General features: G+C 46.5%; 1 long non-coding RNA gene across 1 annotated transcript in view; it reads left to right on the forward strand.

The window, feature by feature from the left end:
• Positions 1–12,442: 12,442 nt before the first annotated feature.
• The window catches only part of LOC147035832 (uncharacterized), a 10,410-nt gene continuing 270 nt past the window's right edge, over positions 12,443–22,582 (forward strand). Inside the window, exons 1-3 of the long non-coding RNA XR_015049629.1 lie at positions 12,443–12,583; positions 18,505–22,316; positions 22,426–22,582. The exon at positions 22,426–22,582 is cut by the window's right edge and continues 270 nt beyond it. This is a non-coding gene — a long non-coding RNA (uncharacterized LOC147035832). The remainder of the gene's footprint in view (positions 12,584–18,504; positions 22,317–22,425) is intronic.

A 22,582-nucleotide genomic window follows, 5' to 3' on the forward strand; every position in this document is an offset into this window, starting at 1 on the left:
TATGCATGTTAAGTTCCCCAATAATAATTCCTTAAGATTTCCTTTCAGGATCTACACTCAACAGTTGTCCAAGTGAAGTCAAGTCAATGAAACAAAAATATGTTGTGGCATTGTGTTTTACCCCACAAGTGGTGTTTTCTTTACTTTGGGCTCTTGTAAGTAGTCCAAGGGTAAAGTACAATACAACGGCACATTTGGGAACAATCATTATTGAATGTACTTTGACGTCACCCCTTTGGGTGTTTTGTTCTTTGACCGACTTGATTATTTTGGGAATATTGTGCCTTGGTCTTGCTTCAAAGGCTCACAACAAAGATTCATCTTCAAACGAGGGAAAGTTGATGACAAACAACATGCTGTTTCTCTTAATGGTTGTGGTCACTTTCATTCCCGCTTATATGAGCACACAAGGAAAACATACAATTATAACAGAAATGTTTGCAATCGTTGCTGTTTCGTTTGCATTTCTTGGCTGCAGTTTTGTTCCAAAATGTTACAACATTTACAAAAACATGAGTTGATATTTGGATTGATGAAATATAATTTCCATTATCATTGAATAAATGTACTAACTTCTTTTTGCAGTGGATGTTTGTATTTCCCAAATATCTTGAGTACTTTGCTGGACTTGTTCCATTTGTTCAAATAATCATTGCTGCAGTTAAATAATGCTTTTCTTGTCATGAATTTTCGTTTCACGACTTGATGTTGCTTTTTTTGTCACCACTTTCACTTGTAATTTTTGTCTGTGTTGGCAAAGAGTAGCATCAGAGCAAGAATTCTTGCCCTGTTTACTGAAGCCATACCACTAAACGCCAGGTTTTAACTCTTCATCTTTCTTTGAGAGGTATGCGGAAAAAAATTGTTGGGGCAGTTGTGCATGTCCATCTTCCTTCGAGTAAAGAACTGAGAGCAGTCATCACTGATAGCCCCAAGAGGCGCGGCTCATTTCTGATGGGTGTCTCTAAAATACCTGAGTGGACCTGCTAAAGCAAGGGCACATCATGGTGAGCTTCGTGAGTCCAGTGAAGAGATATTATTGCTAACTGAGCAAACCAAAGCTACTGATAACACTGAACAACAAATTTCAATTTTTTTTTTTTTTACTGGAGATGTGTAAAGTGATTAAGACTAATTTGGGTACGCTGATTTCAAAAATCATAACCGTTTTGCTGTATCACGTCAGGATTTTCAGGAACAGAAATATTCCCATTGCCTAGAAGTCGCGATTTCAATGAAATTTACATATGTCTTTAACATGTCTATTTCGTACAATTGTTGTTAACTTGTGTTATATTTCTTTCTTTCAGATAAAGATGAGTAGGCGTTCCTGTACCAATCATCCTGACAACTTCTGTTATGTCTGTGGTCGGTATACCAAAAAAGATCAACAGCGAAGTATATCTACAGCAGTGAAAATGAAGGCCGCCTACTTTCACTACTTCGGGTGTAAGGTGGGGGACCAAGAACAGAGCTGGGCACCAACATCTGCTGCACAAGCTGTCACACAACCTTGACTCAGTGGTTGGTGGGCAAGCGCGCGAGCATGCCATTTGCAGTGCCCATGATATGGCGTGAGCCGCAGAATCATCATGATGATTGTTATTTCTGCTGCACAAGCATCGCCTGCTTCAACAAGAAGAATAAAGGTCACATCAAGTACGCTGACTGCGTCTCTGCTCGTAAACCTGTGCCTCATGATGACGAGAACCCCGTTCCAACACCTCCAGCTGATCAGAACATAGCTGTAAGCAGTGGTGAAGAGGATGGTGATGATGAAACTTTTGAACCCGACACTCAAGAATCACACCTTCTGAACCAGGGAGACTTAAATGATCTTGTAAGAGATCTCTCGCTGTCAAAGGCGAAGGCAGAGCTGCTTGGATCAAGGCTGCAGCAGTGGAATCTACTTGAACCTAACACCAAGATATCCTTGTTCAGAGCACGTCACAGAGACATGGCTGAGTTCTTTGAGATGGAAGACACGATGACATTCTGCAGTGACATCAACGGTCTGTTGAAAGAACTTGGGTGTGATCACGATCCTGCAGACTGGCACCTCTTCATCGACTCTGGGAAGAACAGCTTGAAGGCTGTTTTGCTCCACAATGGCAACGAGAAACCATCAGTCCCACTGGCTCACGCGTTCGGCATGACAGAGACCTATGAGACTATGCGGCAGCTGCTTGATTCCATCAAGTACAATGACTTCAACTGGCACATCTGCGGAGACTTGAAAGTGGTGGCGCTGTTGTTAGGGCTGCAGTCAGGCTACACGAAATACATGTGCTTCCTTTGTCTCTGGGATAGCAGAGACGACAAGAATCACTGGACGAAGAAAGATTGGGAAGAGCGAAAAGAGCATGTACCTGGTCGACACAACGTGAAGCATGTCGCCCTTGTCGACCCAGCCAAGGTTTTCCTTCCACCACTCCACATAAAGCTCGGCTTGATGAAAAGTTTTGTACGGGCAATGGATCTGAATGGGCGTGGGTTTTTATACCTCAAGGAAAAGTTTGGCAACACCTTGTCGGAGGCCAAGATCAAGGCTGGTGTCTTTGTTGGACCGCAAATCCGACAGATTATGAAGGACGAAACTTTTCCGACAACTCTAAACCCCAAAGAGCTGGCAGCGTGGAGGAGCTTCAAAGCTGTGACGGACAACTTCTTGGGGAACGAGCGCGCGGACAACTATGAAGAAATAGTGCAGCAGCTGCTGGAGTCCTTCAGGAAACTTGGCTCCAGGATGTCCCTGAAAATCCATTTCCTACACCAGCACCTGAACTTCTTCCCTGACAACTTGGGAGCAGTCTCGGACGAGCACGGTGAGCGATTCCACCAAGAGATTTCACTCATGGAGACGCGTTACCAAGGGCGGCACAACCCGAACATGATGGGCGATTTCTGCTGGTTCCAGCATCGTGCAACTGACACAGAGCAGCACAAACGCAAAGCCAAATGCCTAAAGCATTTTTAATTACATTCTAGTGGAGTTTTTCTGTAATTTCTATAATTTTGAAGCATTCATGATGAAATAAATGAATAAATGAATTTTTGTAAATTTCATTGAAATCCTGACTTCTAGGCAATGGGAATATTTCTGTTCCTGAAAATCCTGACGTGATACAGCAAAACGGTTATGATTTTTGAAATCAGCATACCCAAATTAGTCTAAATCACTTTACACATCTCCAGTAAAAAATTTTTGTTGTTCAGTGTAATCAGTGATATGATCTCGAAAAAAAAATTATGTGCATATCTAAGCCATCAATCATTATCTGTGTGCCAAGTTTGAACAACATGGGTAAATGCATGTCTGAGAAATGGTTGAGGACGTGTTCAACTTTGGGGGTTTTTTGTGACTAAAATGGCAATTAGTTGGCCATATTGGATATGATGTCAAAAAATAATGATGTGCATATATAAGCCATCATTCTTAAGCTGTGCATCAAGTTTGAATAAGATTGGTAAATGCATGTCTGATAAATGGTTGACAATGTGTGTTCCACATCAGGTTTTTAAAATAACTAAAATGGCCATCTTTGATCGCATTACAATACAAAATGAGGTTCTTATGTGTACCATCATGGTTTGTCTTTGTGCCAAGTAAAAATAAAATTGGTCCAACATGTCCGATATATGGTTGTGTACATACGAACACACACACTGACACAAAAATCGAGACCAAATCCATAAGCCCCTATTTCGTACTCAGTCCAATGTTGACTTATATTGTTACGAATCTGGAAGCCATTTACATACAAACAGACAGCAGCCCCAACAGTTAAGTTATTTTGATAAGTATGTGTTTATAGTCAGTGTCCCATCCTTCTCTCTAATGGGTTAATTACGTGTGTGCGCTCCGAGTTACTTTTATAGTCAGGTTTTTTACATCTTCAATCATCCTTCGTTTTCGCACCATCGCCATCCATTGCCCACGTGCAGCATGTCACGTACAGGGGTGAGATTCCCTCTGCCCACCGTGAGCTCGTCCAATCGACGGCGGCTGGCCCGACAGCCGACGCGAGATCGTCCCTCCTCGCTTCAAGGGTGGATGGAGAATAGGGTGCTCCCCTGGTTGTTCCGTCTGTGTTCTCAGACACGCACGGGGGTAGGGTGGTCGTTGCCCCGTCCCATCGGACCACCCCTTGTCCAATCAGGAAGCTCCTCTCCTCAGGGCTGGCTCCGCCTTAGCCAGATGGAGTGTTCGGCCTGACCGATGAGGGGCGGCCACTCGTCGCCCGACAACCCCTCGTCCAATCAGGAGGCGAGTCCCTCAGAGCGGTTCCCTCGAGCCGCGGGGGAGGGGAAGGATAAGAGTAGGTGGCGAGCTGTCAAGAAAGGAGAAGAAGCCTCGTCTTGCCTGCTGGCGTTCTCGTCCACCCACGGGTGCTCGTCTCCTCTGGTCCGTTCTCAACGGACGCTGGCTGGTGTCCGTTGCATCGTTCCTGGTCCCTGGTGCTTTGGACGGCGACGGAGGTGTGCGTTTGAGTCACCCCCCCCCCCCCCGAACCAGCTCGTCTCAACCAGACCGCATGAGGCGGACAGGTGCAAGAGTAGGCTCCTGCACTCAGCTTGCCTTCCCTTCTGAACTGAAGGGCCAAATAAAGGCCATGGCCACCGTGTGTGTGTGTGTGTGTGTGTGTGTGTGTGTGTGTGTGTGTGTGTGTGTGTGTGTGTGTGTGTGTCTGTGTGTCTGTGGGTGTGCTTGTGTGTGTGTGTGGCGCCAGTCTGTTAAGTAGAATTGTTAAGTGCTTATTGCTCATTGTAAATTGCCTGCATATTCGGATAACTCTGCTTTGTCTCCCTACCGATTATTGTAAGAAACCACTGCTAAATGTAGCAGCTCGTTTTCTGTGCTTTCTCCCATTGACCCAGCATGGTGCGTATTGAAAATTAGTGAGGCTGTCGGTGCCGTAAATCGTTCATTTGGTCCGGCGCGGCTTTGGTAAATTCCACTCAGGTAAGCTGGATCCGAGTCGGTAACAGCGACTCGGTTTGAAGATAGTCGGCCGAGGGTGTGGTTTCCCCGTTAGCGAGACTGCGTGGTTATTTAGGTATATTGGAGATCGAGACATTTAACCCTACTCCTCGCGGTCAAAATATTGGCGTCCACGTTCCTTCAAGCGACCCGTCGACTCCTGAGTTATCCGGGGTGATGACCTTCCATTCCGGTGTTCGGTGGGAGACGGCCTAACTGCTCCATCTGGCAGTCGTTCTCGCCACCGAAACCCGGCCCACAACAATATAACTACAATTGAGTATATACAAGAGAATAATTTTTCCACAGAGTCCTCACGTTCTCAACAACATCATGCAACAATGCAACACTTTTTGACAGTTGCCCTCGGCGTTTCCATTGAATAGCTCGTTTCAACGAGTCTCACAGCATTTCACAATAACAGACACTGTTTACCATTGTACCCACCAGATAGTGTTCCAAAATTGGGCCGTCTGAGTCCCAGAAAAGTGTGAACATCACTTTTCTGGCCGATGGTTGACTTTTGAACTTCTTTTTGACTGGTGATTTTGGATGTTTTCAATCCATCCTTTGGCATTTGCTCTCTGGCTCGTAATGATTGATCCAGGTCTTTTATCTAATGACAATGCCTATCAAAAAAGCATTCTGCTATTATTTTTTTTCTGTATACCTTGTCCAGGCTCGAATGAGAGGGAACACACAACGCACAGCAAGGGAGGCATGAGACAAGAGGGGCGGGAGTGGGAAGGACAAACTAGTGGGGAACAGAGACATTAGGAGTTCTGTGGAAGGGAGAGGGATGGGGCGGGGATTGTGGGGACATTACAAGATGGACATGACAGGGACTTTCTTGAAGGAAAGCAGGGAATTGAAGGAGGTGGGCTTGGGTGGATTATCGGGGGTAGAAAAGATCGAGGATTTGGATGGGAGATAAGAGATGGTAGTGAACAGCTGTTTTGAAGGCCAGGAGGGAAGAATGGGATTTAACAGAGTGAGAGAGTTTATTCCAAAGGTGGGAAAAAAGAGGAATTAAATAGTGAAGGGAGCAGTGATTCGTGATTTTGGTAGTTTTACCAGAAGGGTTTTTTTGGCAGACCTTGAGCACCCTGCGGAAATGTGGTGGGGACAAATCGGAGAGAGAGCATGAGGGGTGAGGCTGGAGAGGAGACGGTAGATGACAGAAAGACCACCGCCAAGCCTGTGGTGAGAGAGTGAGAGGCCCAAAGACTCAGCCTCATCGCAGGAGATGCCAATGATCTGAAATGCCTTGGTTTCCACAGCGTGAAGCTGAGAAAGGTGAGAGGCAGGAGCACCAGCGACAGCGGAGAAGCAGTACTCATCAGGTTGCAGACGAAAGCTTTGTAAGTGGTCAGGGGCTCAAGAGGACCGAGGAAGGACTTTGCACGACGGAGGATTCCCAGTCCGTGACTGGCTTTGGAGGCGAGGTTTGAAATGTGACTTTCCCAGGAAAGGTCACGGCAGATAGTGAGACCCAGAAGCTTGAAAGACAGGACTTCTTCCAGAGGATTGTTGAGAAAGTGGATGGGGGGGGGGTTCTAAATGGTCCTTTCGGAGAGACATAGTGAGAGTGCGAGATTTGTCCGGATTGAAAGACATGTTCCATGTGTTGGACCAGTTTGTGATTTTACTCAGATCTCCAGTGAGTGACGAAGCTGCTGCCGGTCTGAGGGATGACAGATGGAACGGCAGAACGTGGAGTCATCAGCAAAGAGAAAAAGAGGATTTTCCAGAGAAACGGAGAGCTCATTGATGAAAACCAGAAAAAGAACAGGGCCCAGAACGCTACCTTGAGGAACTCCAGCCTGGACAGGAAGAGGGGATGAAAGAACTCCATTTAGGGCCAGACGTTGACTGTGACAGTCGAGGAAGTCTGCGACCCATAAGTGGAGATGACCTTGTATACCATCGGCAGAGAGTTTGGTGAGCAGGTCAGGGTGCCAGACCATGTCAAAAGTACGCGATATGTCTAGGGATATGGCTCTGATTTCATGTCTGGCATTGAGGACCTCCATCCATTGTTGGGAGACCAGAACGAGCATTCCAGGGTAGCATGACCAGGTCTGAAACCAAATTGAAGATCGGAAATCAAGCCATTGGAGAAGAGGAATAATTTCATGTCTGAAGCCATGATGGATTCCATAACCTTGCTGATGATTGGCATAAGGCTGATTGGTCTGCAGTTGCAGGGATCTGTTTTGTACCTCTTTATGCAGGGCAGTAATGTTTGCTCATTTCCAAGCAGATGGCAGATGACCTTGAGCAAATGAGAGGGTGAATAGAACAGAGAGAGGGTGAGCAAGAGCAGAAGAACAGGTTTTTAGGACACGTGGGCTGATGCCATCTGGACCGGTTGCATAATCTGAGTTGAGGTTTGAAAGCAAGCTCTCAACCTTGTCAGGAGAAAAGACACAGAGTCCAGGGACAGTTGGGTGCGACTGGGTCAGGTGAGGGGAGAAGGCGATGGGTTTTGGACACAAGATTTAGCTGTTAACACCGAGTTTAGGCATTCAGCCTTTTCACGTGTGGTAGCAGCAGTGCGGCCATTTGAGGTAAGGGAGGGGATGTAGGGGTAACTAACACCAGAAACAGATTTGATTAGACACCACCAGGATTTTGAGGAGGGAGAGAGGTTTAAAAGTTCGGACTTGAGCTGTTAAACAACAAAAAAATAGGAATGACGTCATAGTATTGTATCATATGTGCGTTAATTCATCTCTCCTAATGCCCTGTTCGATTCCCGCAAACGGAATTCAAAAAGTTTGCCTAGTTTCGGAGAGAATTTTTTGGCGATTTCCATTAGCGGAGATATTTTGACATCATAACTTTTTTTCTTGGAGGAATTTTCAAAATGGGACATGGTTACTGTCTGCGCAGGGTATTTTTACATATATATGCCAAGTTTCAGGACGTTTCGATGAAAACTGTAGGCTGTGAAACAACAACCTCAAATGAGCTAATATCCTTGTCCTCTTAATGATGACGTCATAAATACGAATATGACGTCATTGTGATCTATCAGGTTTGCGATAAATTATCTGTGCTAATGCCCGGCTTGATTCCCGCAAACAAAATTCAAATAGCTTGCCAAGTTTCCGAGATAATGGGATAGGCGATTTCCATTCGTGGCGATATTAAAACGTCAACTTTTTTTCTCGGAAGAATTTCCAAAATCGGAGATGGTTACTGCCTGCGCGTGGGATTTCTGCATATGCATGGGAAGTTTCACGAAGATCCGATGAAAACTCTGGGTTGTGAAACAAAAAAGTGAAAAAAATAGGAATGACGCCATAGTTGTCAGGTCTGAATGTGAGGTTCGACTATTTATTGGCCACATATTGTCCATATTTAAACATTTAACTCATTTCCCCATTCATTAATTGCATTAACCAGGAGTCGGGATTCAAACCATTGACCTGGTTGCTTCAAATTGTGTTTCCAAGCCCTTGCCCTCGTTTTACAATTTGCTGTACGATGTGTTAAAATGTAATATCAACAAGCCTTGCCTTGCCAGAGAGCAGCGACTGCAGGCTGTTATGAATTTCAGTGGAGTGTCAACAATCTTGGAGAACTACAAAGGATTTGCTCCTGTTTATGAATATGTGCCAGCACTCTCTCGCTGTTTGAAGCGTGAGAAAGAAGCTGTTTACTGCTAATTCTCCCTGAGGGCCGCAGGGAGGGGGGGAAAAGCCCACTTGGATCTTTGTTTCTTTCTTTGCTTGCTTTTCTCTGCCGAGGAATAGGTTTTATATATGAAACTTTTGGAGTGTAAAGTTTAGTGTGGTACAGGGTCTGACTGCTGTGGTTGGTCCCTGTGCCACCTCCGCTTGCAAGTGCTGTGCAACTTCAATAAACCGTATATTCGAGAATCCTCAGTTGACTCTCCTCAATTATGAGCAAGGATTGGCGAGGGTCTTCATTACATCTGGCACCCCAGACCGGATGCTGTCAGGTCCTGAACGCCGCGATCCGGAGGGATCTCCATCGAGCGCAGCTGACAACGCGATCCGGAGGGATCTCCATTGAGCATAGCCTCAGGGTCTGCACGGGTTACGAACTGGTAACGGTAAATGAGGAAAGTCGAATGTGGTTTGTTGGAGGAGCATCGGGGGTATTAGGCCGGATTAGGTGACCGGTTTAGGTCAGAGGACAAGGAACGTCCGAGTGAAACAAGGGGAGCAGGTTAGAATCCTGTAAGAACAGGTTAGAGTCCTGGGATCGGAGGGCTCACAACCCTCAGAGGAAAGAAAAGCTTTAAGGCAATCGAGAATAGCGGGTCTCCGATCCTGCGCAATAAAAGGAGAAAAGAGAGCTATCAGGCGGTGGGTAAGACAAGGGGATTTCGGTCTGATTAAAGGAGACACGTTTCAAGGTGATAAGGCTAGTGACAAGTGAAGAACATAAAATGGGGAATAACTCTCCAAAGAACATAGTTACCCAAAGGAACATGTTGTAAGGGAGTACAGGGCTGGATAACATGGACAGTGGGAAGAAAGGATCCTTTCTCGCTGACCGGGTCCTGAGATCCAAAGATATTACACACCATCAGCACTGTGTTGGCGGAGGGCAGCGTGAGATGCTCGAGACAGAATGAAACACCCTGGAGGGCGTTAGCAGCTTGGATAACGGGGTCACAAGCTGAGACAGTAAAACACAAGGAACACGAGCGAGGAGGCGAATACAATGTGAGTTGGAAGGTTGAGTTTGTGTTAGACGCAAGTTAAGTGTTCCAACCTGGAACTTGCATATGTGGAGCAACTTGTATGTTTGTATGGAGATAATGATTGGTCGTCATCTCAAATGTGAAGACTTTGGAGGAGGTGAATTGCGCACACCAAATCCGGAGGAAGGATGAAGATGACTGATTCTGCACGTGCTGCTAATTCATAGTGATGGGCGAATGTCATTGAGAGTGTTTTTACCGAGGTGTGTGTGTGTGTGTGTGTGTGTGTGTGTGTGTGTGTGTGTGTGTGTGTGTGTGTGTGTGTGTGTGTGTGTGTGTGTGTGTGTGTGTGTGTGTGTGTGTGTGTGTGTGTGAACTCGATAGGGAATTAACCACTTCGGCAGACAGTTTGGAGATTGTGTGTGAGAATTCCCTACAGTACTCGTGCTGTGGTTAAGCTGTGGGGATCAAGTGGACCAAGGATCGGGTTTTCTCATTGTTTGATAAACTCTGTATGCTGTTTTGGCTTTGAACATCGTTTCCTCGGAGCATCATTTTGATTTTTATGTTCAAATTCAGTTCTGTTTCCACCTTGCATGTTTCATAAGGCTGATCGACGTTACGGGTTTGTGTGAGTGCGTGATGACGTCATCAGGTCAGGTCAGGTATGGGAGCATGTGCCAGAACAGCGCGTCGCTGCGTCCACTTTCCGCCGGTACTCCAGGGGCCTCCGTCTGGCCATCCCCCAGGCAGATGCCAGGCCCATCCCCATCTTCTTGAGATGATGGTCAACCTGTTGCAACCATGAGGCACGTGGTCGGCCCACTGGCCTCCTCCACTCATGAGACTCCCTCGCTGAGAGAATCTGGTGAGCAGGATCAGCGTCAGGAAAACGAGCCACATGTCCATACAGCCGCAACTGACGCTCACGGACTATGCAGGTAACAAATCTCATCCGAGTCTCTCTCAGCAACTGCTCGTTGGACACAAAATCCGACCAGCGATAGCCAAGGATTCTCCGAAGAGACCTGGTACCAAAGGAATTAAGTCTCCGTCTCAGATCCTTGGTCAGAGTCCAAGTCTCGCACCCATAGAGCAAGACTGGAAGTACCAAGGACCTGAAGACTCGGACTTTCGTCCTCCCGCACAGGTACCGGCAGCGCCACACCACATGATCCAGTGAATCTATGACTCCCCAGGCCCGACCCAGACGTCTATTGACCTCTGACTCGCAGCCAGCAGAGACATGAATATCACTGCCAAGGTAAGTGAATCTCTCCACGACCTCAACATCCTCACCACAAACAGACACAGACAGGACAGCAGCATCCAAGATGTCACCGAAAGCCTGGATCTTAGTTTTGACCCAAGAAACCCGTAATCCCAACGGCTCCGACTCCTCATTCAGCACCTCAAGGGCCCCCAAGAGGATATCTAAAGTCTCCGCAAAGATGACTGCATCATCTGCAAAATCAAGGTCCGAGATATTGACATTCCCAAATGATGCACCGCAACTTGATCTCTCCGACATCCTCCCAAAAATCCAGTCCATACAAGTGCTGAAAAGTGCGGGGGAAAGTACACATCCCTGACGAACTCCAGTAACAACTGGAAATAAGTCAGAGATGGTACCACCACACTTCACAGCACTCTCAGTACCAGAGTAGAGTTCAGACATCAGATCGATCAGTTTTGGTGGCACCCCACGAAGACCAAGAATCCTCCAGAGGACATCCCGATTCACTGAATCGAACGCTTTACAGAGATCAACATAGGCTGCAAGCAGCCCCTGCCAAAACTCTCGTCTGCGTTCGGTGAGGACACGAAGTGCAAGGATACGGTCAATCATTGACCTCTTTGGTGTAAAGCCTGACTGTTCTGGACGCTGGTGCTCAAGCAGATGGTGGTGAACCCTTTCAAGAATTATCCGAGCAAAGACCTTGCCCGGCACTGAGAGCAGCGTCACCCCTCGGTAGTTGTTGCAGTCTTGGCGATCACCCTTCCCTTTCCAGAGAGGGACAACAAGGCCCCTCTTCCAGTCAGTTGGGATGATGCCTGCGTTCCAGGCAGAGCACAACACTACATGCAACGACACGAGTGCAGCATTTCCACCAGCCTTGAGAAGTTCGGCATGGATGCCACAGATCCCTGAAGCTTTGCCCCGTTTCAACTGGTTCACCGCAGCCCGTGTTTCCACAAGCGAAGGTGGACCACAGTTGATTTGAGGGTCAGCAACAGGGATTGTAACACCCTTGACGTCCAACTCAACAGCTGGGGGATCAGCCTGGTACAACCGCTCAAAGTAACCGGCCCAGCGGGCCTTCACTTCAGACTCCTCTGTCAAGAGCCTACCACTCTCTGCTCGAACTGCAGTGCTCCGAGGGATGGGCTTGGATGAACGTAATGCGCGAATTCCCCTGTAAGCGGGACGAGAATCACCTGTCCACAGGTGATGCTCTACCCCCTCACAGATTCCTCGCACATAGGCCTCCTTGTCCGCCCTCAGTGCACGTACAGTTTTACGCCTCAGCTCCCTGAACAGCTCAGCTCTGCCATTCAGCCTGGCCCTGCGACTCTGGTCAATGGTATCCAGTCATCGATGATGACGTCATCACGCGGCCGAATCGAATGACATTCAGGATACGAGATTCGATTATAAGAAATATATGTTGAAAATATTGAAACCAAGGATTGCTCGATTTTTTTTTTTTTTATCGTTTGGAAACGAGTGCACGCGTTCTCGGACATAGAGAACGACAATCCTTTAGCACAAGACGGCAATAAATGCGATGTGCGGTTGTTGTTGTTGTTGTTGATTGGACTTTGTAACCGGAAGAGGGGAAAAACGTCACTTCCGGCCTGGCCCAACATCGAGCTTCTCGGTATCTATACAGCGATGGCTGTTCGTCGGCCTGTGTTTGGTGGGTGCTTCGTGGGCCGCTTGGCGCTGGAGTGGAAAGATCTATTGTTGATGATAAGTGTTAGGAAAATGTTTCATGCAGTCTGTGAGGACCATGGTGTGGGGCAGGCCTGTAATTCTTGCCTTTCTTGGTGGTTTTTCCACCGGATGTGGAGAGAGTTGTCTTTACTTGTAATTTTTTGTGTATTTGGATTGCTTGTTGTGGAGCTGAGTTGTCATCTGGGCTGTGCCAAGATAATTTGTGGGGTTATTCGTTCTTGTCCCCAGTGGATTTACATACCTGACTGAAGGAGGGATGCACAGTAGGGAGTTTCATGGAAGGTGTTTTAAAATGACATGGTTGAATATGGAGTGGTTTTGCTTCAGTCGCCATGCTGGTTGGCGAACGGGAGAAGCATATGATTGTGAAGTTCCAGGTGTTCAGCTGGGGATGAGATGAAAGTGAAGTCCATTTGAGGGGGGGGGGCGAGCTATCGCAGGCATTGTGAAGGTAATCTTCTGGTTGCTCAACCCAGCAAGGTTTAATGGCTTGGTAGCTATTGTGTTGAATTGCGCATGGAGTTGGTATTTTAAAACGCATTTTTAATATCTTGGCGGCCACCGTATCTGTGAAGATTTGTGCCCTTTGTGTGCTGTACTTCCGTCTGTCAAACCTTTGAATCATAGAGAAGGACTTGCACCGCACGCCATGATTCTACAGGATTGATGGGCCGAATTGCTTCATACGTTGAGATTCATTGCATAGCTTTCTGTGCGGGAAACGGACGGAGAAAACATGTCTGTTGTGTTTATATGGGCCTCTACCTGTCAGGGTAAATTCATGAGATTTAATCGATTAATTCTATCTGTTGTCACAATGGTAGAGGATTGGAATAATGTAGATAGGATGTTAAGGGGGATTTAAATTGCTTTGTTTGTTTTGAGCAAGGAATTGATTTGTATTTAAAGTGTGTTTATCTTTTTTTAGTTGTGTCTCGCGTAGCGAACGCTGGCTCTCAGAGAGCTCCGCATTGTTCTTCTTCTATATTCTTGTTTTTTTTTATTTTTCCTATTCTTCTTCTTCTTCTTCTTCTTCTTATTCTGGTGAAGACAAAACCTTCAGGACGTGGCAAGGGACCATCAAGTGATACTCATGATAATGTTTATATGTGATTTTCACACACCTTTTTCCGGATGGGTTGTCAAATACATAAAGAATGGAGATAGTGTATGGAAACCGTGTTAGTTACTTTCAGACTAAGCTCATAAAAATAGGAAAATTGGGGGAAAATAACTCATTGGGAACGAACCATGATGTTTCTTTTGGTCATAATTAATATGAACTTTTGTTTTGAGGTTACAAATTCTCTGACCTAAAAGTTTTAAAAACCACAGTTTGCCATGGATGCTCGCTTTCCATCAAACATTCTTTTTTTCCAACTTCAGTGCCAACTCACCCCCCTCACCCCTCACTCTCACTCTCAAAGCAACCATCCCACTCTTCTCCCTCCAAGCCTCCCTCTCACCTCTCTCAAAAATTCCCCCCTCACCTTTCTCCCACCTTTCATCCCCCTCACTCTTCCTTCTCAAAGTTGCCCCCCTCTCATCCACCAACCTGCCTCCCTCCACTGCCCTCTCACCTCCATCTCTTCACTCCACCTCCTCAAATCCTCAACTGGCTTCTTCCTTGTCTCTTGTCCCCCCTCTCCCCCAGCACCACAGAGCCTTTTCTCCTCCTCATTCGGCCCCCTCCCCTCGCTGTTCTGCAATACCCCACACTCCTTCAGCAACCCTCCTTACCTGCCCCCCTCGTCCCTTGTCCTACCCTCCCCCTTCCCCTCCACCTCCTGCACCCAAAGCCTCCTCCCCTTCCTCTTCATTAAAAGTGTGAACCTCAAATATCCGGGGCCTTCGCTCAAACCATTCAGATCTTTCCATACAGGTTGCCACTGACAAACCAGACATTATCTGCCTAACAGAAACTTTCCTCTCCCAAGATGTGTCTGACTCCCAAGTATCTCTCCCTGGCTACTCCCTCTTACGGTATGACAGACCTGAGCCTCGTCCTGGTGGAGGTGTTGCTCTCTTCATCAAAGACTCTATTCCTCACTCTCCATGCACTGCTCTCACTCCCCCACACCCCCAGGAATACCTCTGGCTTCGGCTTCCCTCCACTCCCACCTCATGTTTATATGTGTACTGTACCGTCCACCGAACAGTGATGATTCCATCTACACCTCACTATCCGAAAACATGGACCATCTTCTATCTTCTCATCCAAACTCTCTCTTCCTCTTATATGGTGACTTCAATTGTCATCACGCCAGTTGGCTAGGTGTGGGTACCTCTCTCACCTGTCATGGCACCTCAGCAAAAGCTTTCTGCGACTCATTGGGACTGACTCAATCGGTCAACTTCCCGACCCGGATCTCAACCAATGGTACTCCATCTCTTCTGGATCTGATTTTGACAAATTTCCCTGACAATATCTGCTGCTCTTCCTTCGCTCCAATTGGTTCTTCTGACCACGTCCTTGTCAAAGTGGACATCTCTGTGGCTGTTATCAGAGAACCACCTCACCGCCGTCGAGTCTGGCATTTCACTCAAGCCGACTGGCAGGGTCTCCGAGCAGCCATCAAACTTACAGACTGGTCTCCTATCACTACTTTCTCAAACATCAACTCATCCTGGGAATTCTTTCAAAGAAACTTGCTCTCCCTCATGCACAGATTTATCCCCTCTCGTGTTCAGTTGTCTTACCCTTCCTCCCGCCCTTGGTTTACTGAAGCTTGTGGCGAGGCAGTTGTCCTGAAACAACTTGCCTTTGCCTCATGGAAAGCAAACCCAACTGAGGGCAATCTCAGTTCTTTCCACAAAGCTCGGAACAAGTGTGTATCCACCCTCAGGAGAGCCAGAAAACAACATCTTTCTCATCTCAAGTCTGAACTCTCAAACCTCTCTCCCTCCTCAAAATCCTGGTGGCGTTTAATCAAATCTGTTTCTGGTGTATGTTCCCCCTCCATCCCCTCCCTTACCTCAAATGGCCGCACTGCTGATTCCACACGTGATAAAGCTGAATGTCTAAACTCGGTGTTTGCAGCTAAATCTTGTGTCCTAAACCCATCTCTATCTCTACCCACTTTACCCAGTCGCACCCAACTGTCCCTGGACTCTGTATCCTTTTCTCCTGACAAGGTGGAGAGCTTGCTTTCAAACCTCGAGTCAGATTCTGCAACCGGTCCAGACGGCATCAGCCCACGTGTCCTCAAAGCCTGCTCTTCTGCTCTTGCTCACCCTCTCTCTGGTCTATTCACCCTCTCATTTTCCCAAGGTCATCTGCCATCTGCTTGGAAATCTGCTAACATCACTGCCCTGCATAAAAAAGGTGCAAAAACAGATCCCTATAACTACAGACCAATCAGCCTTCTCCCAATCATCAGCAAGGTTATGGAATCCATCATCGCCTCAGATATGAAATCCTTCCTCTTCTCCAATGGCTTGATTTCCAATCATCAATTTGGTTTCAGACCAGGTCACTCTACCCTGGATATGCTGCTTCTGCTCTCCCATCAATGGATGGAGGTCCTCAATGCCAGACAGGAAATCCGAGCCGTATCCCTGGACATATCACGTGCTTTTGACACAGTCTGGCACCCTGCCCTACTCACCAAACTCTCTTCCCATGGTATTCAAGGCCATCTCCACTCATGGCTCGCAGACTTCCTCTCCTGTCGCAGTCAACGTGTGGCCCTAAATGGAGTTCTTTCATCCCCTCTTCCTGTGCAGGCTGGAGTTCCTCAAGGTAGCGTTCTGGGCCGGAGTTCCTCAAGGTAGCGTTCTGGGCCCTGTTCTTTTTCTGGTTTTCATCAATGATCTCTCCGACTCTCTGGAAAATCCTCTATTTCTCTTTGCCGACGACTCCACCCTCTGCCGTACCATCTGTCATCCCTTAGACCGGCAAGCAGCAGCTTCTTCACTCACTGCAGATCTGGATAAAATCACAAACTGGTCCAACACGTGGAACATGTCTTTCAATCCAGACAAATCTCACACTCTCACTATGTCTCTTCGAAAGGACCGTTTACAAAACCCCCCCATCCACTTTCTCAACAATCCTCTGGAAGAAGTCTTTTCTTTAAAGCTTCTAGGTCTCACTATCTGCCATGACCTTTCCTGGGAAAGTCACATTTCCAACCTCGCCTCAAAAGCCAGTCGCCGACTGGGAATCCTCCGTAGTGCTAAGTCCTTCCTCGGCCCTCTTGAGCTCCTGACCACTTACAAAGCTTTTGTCCGTAGCCTGATGGAGTACTGCTCTCCCCTCTGGGCTGGTGCTCCTGCCTCCCACCTTTCTCGGCTTCACGCTGTCGAAACCAGGGCATTTAAGATCATCGGCATCTCCCGCAATGAAGCTGAGTCTTTGGGCCTCTCACTCAATCACCGCAGGTTGGTCGGTGGTCTTTCTGTCTTCTACCGACTCCTCTCCAGCCTTGCCCCCCTGCTCTCTCTGCGATTTGTCCCCACTACATTTCCACAGGGCGCTCAAGGTCCACCAACAACCCCCTTCTGGTAAAACTACCAAAATCACGAATCACTGCTCATCTTCACTCTTTCATTCCTCTTTTGTCCCGCCTTTGGAATAAACTTCCTCACTCTATTCTTTCCCATTCTTCCCTCCAGGCTTTCAAAACAGCTGTTCACCACCACCTCTTATCTTCCCCCATCCAAATCCTCGATCTTTTCTACCCCCGATAATCCACCCAAGCCCACTTCCTTCATTTCTCCTGCTTTCCTTCCTGAAAGTCCCTGAAATGTCCATCTTCTCTTCGCCATGTTCCCCGTCCCATCCCCATCCCTTCCACAGTTCACCTAATGTGTCTGTTCCCCACTGTTTTGTCCCTTCCACTCCCGCCCCTCTTGTCTCATGCCTCCTTGCTGTGAGTTGTGTGTTTGCTCTCATACGAGCCTCGACCAAGGTATACAAAAAATAAAAAAAAAAATAAAAAAAAATTGAGAATCCTTAACCTCAGGACTTTGATAATTTGTTAATTGAGAATAGGAAAAAGTTACTGAGAATCGAATCAAGACAATAATGTATTAAGTTTAGGTACCTACATAATATTGATAAAGGGTCTCTGTTATTAAATTGATCAACAGATTGGTCAACACTACATATTATAAATCAAGTTATGAGGGAAAACAGCATGGTATTTACATAACCATAATGCAGAATGATAAAGAATGGCAAGACCAACAGCAATCATGAAATCAATTAAATGGAATTTGGAATTGTACGATGTATTGTTACTGTATTGCTATCACTGATTAGGAGCTGGTACTGACCTGACTGTAATTTAAATAGAATGACTCTACAATTTGTGGAAAGACAAACGAAAGAATAAACGAGAATTATGCCGAGTTCAGAAAACATGACCATGAAATAAATGTTAAATCGGTCAAAATGAAGAATGATGATATTGAGAAGAGTGCAATGATGCTGCAAGCCAATTTAAATATTACCTATGTTATCTGTCTTCTGATTAATTAGACAAATGCATGATTTTTATTAAGTTGTACTTCTTGTACGTTTACATAAGTAAGTTGAGGTATTTCTAGCACTGACTTGACCATCTTTCATCAGCACAAAAGTGCCAAGTTAACTGGAAAAATAAATAAATAATGGCAGTTGCTCTGGAACTGCTTGTGAATAAAACTGTGGATTGTTTCGCAGATAATGATTGCAAATGTTAAAATGGTAACTGTGAAAAATCAAATCGCGTTGGATTCGGTACTTGAAAGAAGTAGCGAACTTTCTTATTTTTGTATAGATAATGGAATATTTTTTTGGTGAAAATAATTATTGATTACAAATTGGAACCCTGATAAAGACTGTTTACTTTTACATGGAAATAGCAAATGAGATGAATGTTTTGAGTATGCGTACAGGCCAAGCAGGCAAGCATGGAACTGTGGATTGCTGCTCTGCAAATACATCGTGCACTTGCTGTGGCTGCCTCAATGCACAACGAAGGCCCTGACGGTCACTCGGCGAATCCCCTGCAACATGTGTTCAGTGGTGCGGCTGGGGCCTTGTGCAGCCACCATGACTGCATCCAACATGCATAGCTCTTTTGAACTGCTGCTACAAGGGGCCAAACTCGGCTGGGACTCTGGGTCACCTCTCTGATCCTTTTCCTCACCTTCAACCCAGCAACGAGCCCAAGTTCTTGCCTGCCACAATCTACCTTCCCCTCAGGTCAACGGGTGTGCCGCGACTGTATTTTCTGAGCGTTCACTGCCATTGTTAATTGGACTGGTGTAATGCATATCTATCTCCTCGAGGAACAGGGTATGGTGATCATGGGTGATATAATCATTTGGGGTTTTATAAATCTAATTGTTGGCTGTAAAATCGAATTACTTGTCAGAGATGTTTTTCCCTTGCTCAAGAATAATTAAATTATGTCAGTTGATGTCGAAATACGGCCAAAAATTTGGCCAAGGGGGAAATGTCAGGTCTGAATGTCAGGTACGACTTTTGATTGGCCACATATTGTCCATATTTAAACATTTAACTCATTTAACCATTCATTAATTGCAATAAACAGGAGTCTGGATTCAAACCATTGGCCTGGTTGCTTCAAGTTGTTTTTCCAAGCCTTTGCCCTCGTTTTACAATTTGCTGTACGATTTGTTAAAATGTAATATCAACAATCCTTGCCTTGCCAGAGCAGCGTCTGCAGGCTGTTATGAATTTCAGTGGAGTGTCAACAATCTTGGAGAACTACAAAGCGTTTGCTCCTGTTTCTGAATATGTGCCAGCACTCTCTCGCTGTTTGAAGCGTGAGAAAGAAGCTGTTTACTGCTAATTCTCCCCGAGGGCCGCAGGGAGAGGGAAAAAGCCCACTTGCATCTTTGTTTCTTTCTTTGCTTGCTTTTCTCCATCTTGGAATAGGTTTGATATATTAAACTTTTGGAGTGTAAAGTTTAGTGTGGTACAGGGTTTGACTGCTGTGGTTGGTCCCTGTGCCACCTCCGCTTGCAAGTGCTGTGCAACTTCAATAAACCGTATATTCGAGAATCCTCAGTTGACTCCACTCAATTCTTGGCCAGGATTGGTGAGGGTCTTCATCGCAATAGTGATGTATCATATGTGTGGTCATTCATCTCTGTTAATACCCTCTTCGATTCCTGCAAACAGAATTCAAAATGCTTGCCGAGTTTCAGAGAAAATTCTTTAGGCAATTTTCATTAGCGGAGATATTTTGACATCGTAACTTTTTTATAGAAGGAATTTTCAAAATCGGAGATGGTTACTGTCTGTGCAGGGTATTTTAACATACATCTGCCAAGTTTCAGGAAGTTTCGATGAAAACTAGGGTGTGAAACAAAAAAGTCCACAAGAAAAAGATGAAGAACAACAACGTGAGTAATACTTAGAGATCCTCCACGAGGATCGAAAAAGTTTTTATTTCTTGACTTACAAACTGTCCATGTTTGTGCTTTCCTTGCATTTGTCTGGCATTGTCTGAACCTCGATAGACTGGGAAGTAATTACCACAGATTTGCCAAAAAAATTGTTTGCACGCACCAGCGGTTAAAACGCTCGGCCGCCCTAATTAATATCTAATCAATATAACATTGGTGCTTTGCCGTGGGCACACTCCCCGCTCAGATAACCACGTGACCTTTAGTTAAACGGATTAATTAGATGGTGGAAACGAACTCGTGGTTGACTGTGTGGCGAGCACGGCTTCGTTCCCCGTGGGAAAACCTCAATTCCCAGTCGCAATAATTCAAGCACAAATTGGCTTGCAACAGACATATGACTGAGCACCTCCACAGATTCAGGGGGCTCATTATAATTGGGGTGAGTGACTGATCGGGCAACGTTACGCCCTCATGTATCGGCCAAACCAAAGGGGTGAGTGCGCTGTCGACCACCGCCCTGGAGGTGCAAGAGCCGCCGAGCCTTGCCACAAGTACACGACACCCGGCCAGGATGAAGCGCACATCCTCAACTGGGGGCCAAGGATCACTACCCTCAGGGGGATTCATTGTTAGGCCCACATGGGGGTTCCAGTGATGGTAGCCTCTATTTTGGTACCGAAGCAACGACCCTAAGGGAGGGCAAGGATAAATTTAATGACAAAGAACGACAATAGGGTCTGTTTATGTAGAGACATGGAACGTGTACTGGGGACAGAGCTTTGCGGTAGAGTTAAATGGGTGCGTGCGGCGTATAAGGAAAGACGAGGGTGCACGAGTTAGTTTGGGGAAATTAGTTTGTTAATATGTAGGTGAGTGGAAATGTGTTTGTGTGTAGTTGATGACTTATGAGTGTGAGGGCAGGGCAATGGCTGGTATGAGTGTGTGTAATAGAAAGAATGGTGTGAAGAATTGAATGTGGGGAGAGGATCCCACCCAAGGAAACCCGGGGGTGAGTTTAAAGTGAGATGGGGGATGAGGTAAATTTACACATGGATGTCGTTATGTGGTTGATGATTGTGGAAAGTTAAAAAAAAAAAAATTGTGTTGTGTGCAAGAGGTAATGGACCGGCTGGGGGTGTGGCTTGTGAGTGTTGGTTTCAGATCAAGCAGGCACCCCGGGTGCTGGAGGCTCATAAGCCAGGTAAGGCCGTAGGTAGGTCCAGGGGGGGCAGTAGTTTATTAGTGGATGCAGGTACCCGACGAGAGTGGCCTGGCATGCCAGTGTAGTGTTCAATGGAAATGGGTACCCGAGCAGTGGGACCCGGGGCGCCAAATTGCCAAGTGGACATCAAGGATGGAGTGACAGTGAGGGCATCCCCCATGTTAGGGTGAAGAGCAGGCAAGCTCGGAGGCAGCTCCAGCATTGCGGGGGTGCTAATGGTAAGTATGCAGATGGGCAGACCTGCTAGTGGAGCCACACTACCCAGCCACGAAATTGTGCGATGGCAGAGAAAAAATTTTGTGGGTAAAGCCCAAAATTGTAAGAGCACCAACACGTAGGCGATTGGAATTTGGGTTTTTAGAACCCCATAATTTAACAAAGGCCTCTTGGCAGGATATAAGCCCTGGGACAGTTCAAAAGTGTAACAATATTAGCGAAGTTAGGATTGATGAAAACCCCTTCACACCATCCACTGTCAGGATGATTGCCGGCTGTTGGACTTGACCTCCTGTCGGTCTTGAGAACGAGACTTGTCACGATGTAAAGGTAGGATTGCATGTCGTTCTGCTCTTCCTTTCAAAGGAACCTTGGGGGGATTGGGTACGAATTTGGCAATGGGGATAGTGGGATATAGGAGACGAGACGTAGCAACAAATTGTAAAAAGAGGGGAGCTAGGGTAGTGTATATGGAAAAGACGGATGGGTGCGGACGAGTCGGGCCAACCTCTAGCTCTCTCTCCTGGCACCACCGCCACTGCCCCCAGGTATGTGCACACCAGGGACTGGCAAACCATGTTTGTCGGTCCTGGTGTTTGGCATTACCCGGTTTACCTTTTTTTTTCTTTTTTTTTTCTTTTCATGCTGTTTATTGTTCGCATTGCTGTTTCACTTTGTCTCGCCACTGCCCTAGAACCATCAAGGCTGTTCTGCATCAAGGCCTCACTCGCCTTGCTGGATCACCTGTTCTGCATCAAGGCATTGTTCGTCTTGCTGGATAACCTATCTACATCAAGGCATCACTCACCTCACTTCACCATTTGCTCTGTGACCTGTCTTCCAGCCCCACCTGTTCTGTGGACTGCTACTTGCTGCATCCTCATATCAGGTGACACCATTTCCATTATCATGGTGGTTTTGTTTGTTTTTTCTTTTGTTTGAACTGCATTTACAGCAGCAGCATCCTGCCAAACTAATGGACTGCCCCTTTGTTGCAGCCCCCTTTGTATCAGCTCATTCCAGCTTCATATCGGATTCCTGCCTGCTCATACCAGCTTCCTACCAGCCACATACCAGGCTCATGCCACTTTGCTTCACCTTTGCCACATTCAGCATGACCATGAACTGCACAAATGCAACTCTGTGGAAGAAATG

Source organism: Eptatretus burgeri, chromosome 1, assembly GCF_056783735.1.
Source record: "Eptatretus burgeri isolate ZD-2024b chromosome 1, Ebu_testis_v1, whole genome shotgun sequence".
Lineage (NCBI taxonomy): Eukaryota > Metazoa > Chordata > Myxini > Myxiniformes > Myxinidae > Eptatretus > Eptatretus burgeri.